At 38.3% G+C, this 8,297-nt stretch overlaps 1 non-coding gene across 1 annotated transcript; it reads left to right on the top strand.

The window, feature by feature from the left end:
• Positions 1–243: 243 nt before the first annotated feature.
• trnat-ugu lies at positions 244–316 on the top strand. The gene has a single exon. It is a non-coding gene; the product is annotated as a tRNA-Thr (tRNA).
• Positions 317–8,297: the final 7,981 nt, after the last annotated feature.

Below are 8,297 nucleotides of genomic sequence, written 5' to 3'. Positions count from 1 at the left end.
GACTAGTTTTTAAGTTGTGTGAGAAGATTGGCCAGCTAAGGCCAACTGTGTTAATATGTTTGAATGGCCCTAGCTCAAATTTCTGTGCATCTCAGTATTGTACTGTCCTTGCAGTTTGAAGAACAGCGATGACTCATCATTTTCCAAGGTGTTGCACCTTTAGTACACAGAAACCCGGATGACAGGAACTGTTCCTGAGGCACTTTCTTTATATAGTCATATTGTCATATATTATGTAGGTATGGCTCCATAGCTCAGGGGTTAGAGCACTGGTCTTGTAAACCAGGGGTCGCGAGTTCAAATCTCGCTGGGGCCTCTTCAACTCTTTGATTTTAATTTCTTAATGATTCATTTTTTTGAATAACATATACTACTACAGTTTATTCCTCAAACATCTTAGTTTTGCTGGATTGATAACATTTTTTAAATTGTTTTGAATACTTCTGAATACTTCAATAACTTCAGAGTTATCAAAAGTTAGAAGAAAAAAGACATTACACTGTCAAGAATGAGAGATGGTGTGTACTATTTTATTTGATTGGCAGTTGCATCCCAAATACTGATCAATAAACTATGATGAAAACTAAATCGAATCATTGTGAAGTGTTTTCCAACTTTATTATAACATCTTTTAAAAACAGACAAAGGAGATGGAAGTTTCTAATTTTAAATGATTTATTTATTTAGTCATTAATCCAAAGTTAACAAAAAACACACATGTTGCACAGAAACTTTTAGAAAGAGCTTAGGGTATAAGGGGTGTTTTTTTTTTTATTATTCATTTATTTTTTATGTTAATTATACATAAACTGGGTAGTATACGAGAACATCTTGGCTCCGTAATACTTCTATAGGCTGTTTAACAATAAATGTATTTCTTATTTAAATAAATGACACAGTAATGTTGTATGTGTAATTATTAGTTACAGTAGTTGTAAAGGGACCAGTGTACAGGGTTTTTTTTTTTATGCAGAAGGCACTGAAATGAATCAGTAGTGTTCCAGTAGGTGGCGTGTCATTTGTTAGTAATGGGAGTAGGGTTGGCTGGTTCTCCAGGGCAGATGTGTATACATCTTACCTGTTTACCTGTTGTGCCTGTGCAACACCTTAACTAAAAGTGTACTGTACATAGGTTTCAATGTGCAGTTTTAAAAGAACATGTTATAGCAAACATGTATATTAGTATTTAAAAAGTTCCATGCCTTAATCTCAGGAAATATTCCACCTTAGCAGGGTCTTTTGGGTCAGAGAATGTTACTGTCTGAAAGTGAGCCAGTCAACAGAGGAAAAAGGTTAATGACAGGAAAGAAGCGGCTGAAACTACTCTTCACACTCCAGCTGGCACAGCCAAGGAAGAGCAACACTATCTGAAAGCATTATGACGCACAAGCCTGCAGGTCATTCAGCCAGATAAGAATTAAACAAAAGTGCATTGAAATTAATGGAATGAATTTAACATCATGACATGCGTCCAGACCAACCTTTCCTTTGTTTCTCTCACTAACACAGTGCTATATACTGCATGGCAGTGCACCTGTGACCTTAAAAGTATACTTTCAATTTCTGTCTGATAGTCTGAGAGGCCACCTTCATTTTGAATTAGCTTCAATTGTTTATTTAATGAATTCATTAAATTGACCAACACAGTTCCTGTTCTTCAGAGGCACCTTCATGTAGTAACTGCTTGAAAATACAGAATCAGAGATAAAGGGTTTGCTGGTTCTAAATAGCACATATTATAGGAGGCTGTGTGGTCCAGTGGTTAAAGAAACAGGTTTATAACTAAGAGGTTCAATTCCCAGCTCAGCTACTGACTCATTGTGTGACCCTGAGCAATTTACTTAACCCCCTTGTGCTCTGTCTTTCAGGGAAGCTGTTGTTGTAAGTGACTCTGCAGCTGATGCATCGTTCACCCTCCCTAGTCTTGTATCTTGTAAAGTGCTTTGTGATGTGATCCACTATGAAAGGTGCTATATAAAGATTATTATTATATCCACATTATTCAGTGTGGCTTGCATAAAATGTATAAACGTTTACTTATAGTGCCGAGAAAAAGTCTGATTTTCTGCATTTTTACATATTTCTGACATTGAATCTTATCAGATCTTCAAGCAGAATCTAATATTAGATAAAAGGGACCCTGAGTGAACAAATAACACAACATTTTGTTACTTATTTCATTTATTTATTTATTAATTTATTAATTAAAGAAAGTTAAGCAACACCCAATTCCCCCGTGTGAAAAAGTAATCGCCACCTTAGACTCAATAACTGGTTACACCACCTTTAGCAGCAATAACTGCAACCAAACGCTTCCTGTAGTTATTGATCAGTCTCTCATAGCGCCGTGGAGGAATTTTGTCCCACTCCTTCACGCAGAACTGCTTCATCTCAGTGACATCTGTGGGTTTTTGAGCATAAACTGCTTGTTTCAGGTCCTGCCACAATATCTCAGTGGGGATTAGGTCTGGACTTTGACTAGGCCATTCCAAAACTTGAAATTTCTTGTTCTTCAACCATTCTGATGTAGACTTGCTTGTGTGTTTCAGATTATTGTCTTGCTGCATGACCCAGCTGCGCTTCAGCTTCAGCTCACGGACGGATGGCCTGACATTCTCCTGTAGAATTCTCCGATACAGAGCAAAATTCATGGTTCCTTCAATGATGGGAAGTCGTCCAGGTCCTGATGCAGCAAAGCATCTTCAAATCATGACACTACCACCACCATGCTTGACCATTGGTATGAGGTTCTTACTGTGAAATGCAGTGTTTGGTTTTCACCAGACATAAAGGGCCTATGTAGGTCAAAAAGTTCCACTTTTGACTCATCTGTCCATAGAACATTGTTCCAGAACTCTTGAGGATCATCCAGGTGCTTTTTGGCAAACTTGAGACAAGCATTCATGTTCTTCTTAGTGAGCAGTGATTTCTGCCTTGCTACTCTGCCATGAATTCCATTTTTGCCTGGTGTCTTTCTGATGGTGGAGTCATGAACACTAACCTTAGCCAAGGTGAGAGAGGCCTGCAGATCCCTGGATGTTGTTCTAGGGTTCTTTGTGACTTCCTGGATGATTTCACGCCTTGCTCTTGGAGAGATTTTGGCAGGACTGCCACTCCTGGGAAGATTCACTACTGTCCCAAACTTTCTCCTATTTGGACAATATGGCTCTGACTGTGGTTTGATGGAGCCCCAGAGCCTTAGAAATGGCTTTGTAACCCTTTCCAGACTGATAAGCATCAACAACTTTTTTCCAGAGATCTTCAGGAATTTATTTTTATCGTGGTATGATGTGCCTCTAGAACCTGGGTGCTGACAACTTAATTCTGATGGTAAGTCAGATTTATAATGGGCAGGACTGGCCCAATTCAGGCCTGATTGTTAACCAAAGTGTTCAAACAGCTGACCCTAATTATCCCTTTAATTGGGTTGAGTTAACTAGGGGGTGCAATAACTTTTTCACACCTGAAGACTGCATGTTTGGTTACCTTGAACACCAAACAAATGAAAGAAGCACCAAAATTTGGTGTCATTTTTCCTCTCAGACTCCCTCTATATACTACTACAACCCATAAAAAGATCTGACCAAATTCAATGTGAAACATGTGCAAAAATGTAGACCATCAGACAGGGGGCAAATACTTTTTTACAGCACTGTATATGGTAGGAGCATTTGCAAAACCACTGTAATGGTATGGCAAGACTGTGACTAATAGGATACATCATACCATGTACATTTTCAGAATCTTACATTTTGTACCTGTTTAATATCTCCCTATGTGTATTTAGTATAATTCTCTGTTGCCGTTTCTGCTAAAATCAGTATTTACCAGGCTTACTAACTAATGTTCTTTCTCAACCACAACATCTGAAAAAACTCCTAAAAGGTGAATTCCTAAGAGTTTGTTTCTAAGCACCGAGAGCTTAAATGGAATATCTTTACAGATGCACACCTCTTGTAGTCGGTCAGTCTAACCAGCTTATTTCAGTACAATCTGCTTTTAGGTGTCTACTGGTTCATAAGCCTAGCAAATAATGATCTATATAGGAACGACAATAGATATCCATAGAAAATGCACACAAACTGGTAAGAAATTGATGATGATATAAGGAATCCCTTGTTAAATGCATGCTGTAGACACCGTTTTCCTGCTCAGTGGTACTACACAATTACTTTTCAGTCACACACCCTCAATTAAAAATACATAATGCACACCAAGCTTCCAGATTGACTGTCGCCATAGAGCAAGGAAATAATGCAGACATTGTCATTTATCAATTGAATCTGCTCCATAGAAATATTTCTGTATAGTCGAAATATGTTTCTATAGACATATTTTATATATATTGTCCATAGACCTAGAAACATGCAGCAGCCATTCTATTCAAACCTACTGCAAACCACTGACTGGAGCAGCGATGCTACGCACCATTGCTTCTTGTCAAAGTTGTTCTCCCTGTTCTGTTCTTCCCAAATCGGGGCTGATTTGGCAGCAAACTAGATTGAATAATCCAAAGCTGTCAGCTGTGACAAATGATCAGCTGACTAACACAAACTGGGGGGCAGCTCTGCCAATGGATGTGCTGACCAGGGCACTAGGGGCGTAAGAGGAATCAAAACAAACATGAACTGCTTATTTAAAAGCTAAGCTGGCACATTTGTATATATAACTTGAGATGCATCTTTAGTAGGTAACAGTTTTTTTATTTTTTCATAGATCATGGTTTTTCCAACCTTATATCAACTTACTGTGATTTACTGCACTCTATGATGCTCTTACCACTGCTTACTATGGTTTACCACAGTTAACTTTTCTTAGTGTGCTGAAGATCTTTTATTTCTTTGCTTGTTTTTTTCAGGATGGGTATATTGTTCCAAAGCAATGATCCTAGTTCTGTAAGACACATGGTCTGATTGCAGTTAGATCATTAGAGGGAATCTGAATTTAAGCACAAGAAGTGGTTACAAATCCCAGATGTTTATATTTATTTGTCCCAATCCAGTGTTCTGATACAATGACAGCACAATTGCAACTTTTCAGCAGACAGTATCTTCTGTTAAAAATGTAGAATTCTGGTTAAGCCAAAAGAGTTTATAACACTTCCATCTACTGGTGAGAAAGCAAAGGCACAGTTGAAATCTGTGGAATAATTTGACCCTCTTTACACTTTTAAAGCAGGTAATCCCAGTTAAGGTATATAAGAAATGAATACCTGAAAATAGATATTGCCTAGCATGGTCAGCATATACATGTTTCTTTCATGCAAAGATATTTATAAACCTTAATTTAAATCTGTTTGATCCACTGATTGAAGAAAAGGGCTTGTAACCAGGGGGTCCCCGGTTCAAATCCCAGCTCACTCGTTGACTCACTGTGTGACCCTGAGGAAGTCACTTGTGTGCCGTCTTTCGGGTGAGACGTTGTTGTAAGTGACACTGCAGCTGATGCAAATTTAACACACACACACACACACAAGCCAGTCTCTGTAAGTTGCCTTGGATAAAGGTGTCCTCTAAATAAACAAATAAAACATCTGCTTTGTACCAGATCAATACAGCAATTGATTTTAACAGTATATACGATACAGTATACTTCGGAGGCATTTCACAAAGTGCTGCACGAAAGACTAATCCTTATATGGAAGTCAGTGGGAATACAAGGCCAGTACATGCAAGTGGATACATAACTGGTTAATACACAGAGCGTGTGTAAGAGGAGTAACTTCTAGTTAGGACCATGTACTCAGTAGAAGGTCAAAGAGGGGCCCCTCTCTTTCTTACCTACATCAATGACCTAGACAGGAGGAGGATCATTCAGAACTAGGCAGAAACATGGCAGATAAAATAACCATTTATTCATATTTTTTACCAGGTATACATAATTTAAGATGGTTCTGTTGATATTTTCTTTAAATGCATTAAATGGTTCAATAAAGTGTTGACTAGTTAAATAATTAGCAAAACTAACTTTACGGTTGAAAAGGTTAAGGTATATAGGGGGGTTGGAAACAGATCCTTCCACACAACTAAGAACAATCTTGCCTGTCTTTTAATGTTGTTTTGTAACTAATTAACTAATGAATGAAAGTTATCCTCAAAGAAAGACTTTGTCATGACAGTTTCATTGGGTGACTATTGAGGTTATTAGAATAATGCAAAAAAACTGCAGAAACCCTTTCACGTGCAACAATCCATCAAGAGTGAACTTTTAATAAAGCAGAGTGAAAGCATGGTAATGCACAGGTAAGGGTTGTAGAGCCCTTCGAGGTTTGCTAAAGCATATAAATAAAAAAAAAATGGCAAACTATGGTAACTGTGGTAAATGCATAAAATAACCGTGGGACAGGCATCTGAGAAATTTACAGGTAAACTTTGATAAGGGAGTGATCACTGCATTGTAAAGACAATTGAGACAGAGTAGGTTTGGATTTATATATATAAAACTGGCAAAAATTAAAAAATGTGACATTTCAGAATATAACATAAAATACGTTACTACTGTTATGGCTTCCAGCAGACTTTTGCATATCATGTTGTAGTTTCTTTGATTACATGATGTTAAATAAAAGATCTAAATTATTTTCATATAGTTATCTTTTTAAATTATGTCTCGATCTTAGAATTCTAGGTGATGCAAAACATGTTGCCATAGCTGTGTGTGTGTGTATATTTAAACTATGCTTTGATTTGCCTGTCCACATTGGAGAATAGGAATTATTTTACATGCAATACAGGATGCAGCATTGTATTTCTTCCTATGTGTCTGCGCTAGCCTCTCCCAGTGGCTCCTATCTGTTTTATTGTTGGACTGGACAGCATCTCTCTCTTAGACACCAGTGAGTCCCTGCCCGATTGTTAATTCAAGGCACATGTGTTTGCTTTAGTCCAATGTAAGGTCACAGAAGCCACATTCCAGGAAGTCTTGCGCATGTCTTACGAATCTCAAGACACATTCTCAACAGTTTGTTTCTCAGACAACTGGGAAAATAAACCTTCATGTGACTTAATCTCTGGCTCTCTCACTCCTCCAAACCAAGCCAAATATATAAAGTAATTACAAGGGCTGTCAGCACTCTAAGAGCTATGTGACTCAGTCTCATCCTCTCTTTTTAGGTTACTGGAAGGAGCCATGAAATTGTATTATTTATAAGTCCAGCCAGTTGTTTCCAGAAATTACAGATTACAGGAAGTCACACAATCCATTTGACAGGCTATGCTGTTAATTAACAGCCCAATATTTTACAGCATAAAGAGACAGAATAGGGCATTTGGCCCTGGTTCGAAGATCAATCAATCAATCAATCAATATTTTATTTATAAAGCACCTTCCCTAGTGGACAGCTATCACAAAGCGCTTTGCAAGATAGTGAGGAACAATGCATAATACATTAAATACAGTGAAATACAATGCATACTACATTAAATACAAACAGTAAAAACCAGTGCAAATACATTAAATACAGGCATAATACATTAAATACAAGGCTGGGATGTGAATTCTAAACATTGTGGGTGAGTGTGTCATAAAGAACCATATGAATAAGACGGAGTGAAAAAACTGAAATAGCAATTTAGACAAGAGCTAATAACATATCAGGTTTAAAGAGCATTGAAAGCAAAAGAGAACAAGTGGGTCTTGAGAGCTGATTTGAGTGAGCGACTGTGGGAAATACACGCACTAAAGCTGGGAGAGAGTTCCAGAGAATTGGGGCCATGAAGCTAAAAGAGCACTCTCTGAGTGTGGTGCACTTTTGCTTGGGTATAACAAGAAATTCAGTGTCAGAGGAGCTCAGCTTGCGTGCAGGGACATAGCGGGTCAGCAGGTTGGAGAGATACTCTGGACCTGTGTGATGAAGGGCCTTGTAGGCAAGTGAGAAAATTTTGAAAGTAATCCTGAACTTAACAGGTAGCCAGCGTAGCTGGGCAAAACAGGGGGTAAGTGATCATGTTTTTTACATCAGGTAAGGATCCTAGCAGCGGCATTTTGAACCAGCCGCAATCGCTTTATGGCACGTGATGAAAGACCACCACAGAGAGAGCTGCAATAGTCGAGTCGAGAGGAGATGAATGCATGACAGAGTATCTCTGCATCTGGGAGGGAAAGGTAGGGATGGACCTTTGAGATGTTTCGGAGGTGGTAGAAGGAGGATTTGACTAAGAGGAGATTTGGGTATCAAAGGATAGGTTACTATCCAGAAGTATACCAAGGCTTCATACAGTGGGGGAAGGCAACAGCAGACAGTTTCCGAGGTTCAAGGCAGTAATATTGAGATTCTTGAGTTGAGTTTTCAATCCTAC

This window comes from Polyodon spathula, chromosome 4 (genome assembly GCF_017654505.1).
Source record: "Polyodon spathula isolate WHYD16114869_AA chromosome 4, ASM1765450v1, whole genome shotgun sequence".
NCBI classification, from domain to species: Eukaryota; Metazoa; Chordata; class Actinopteri; order Acipenseriformes; family Polyodontidae; genus Polyodon; species Polyodon spathula.
The sequence above is the reverse complement of the archived record's forward strand: the minus strand, read 5'-3'. Positions and strand labels throughout refer to the sequence as shown.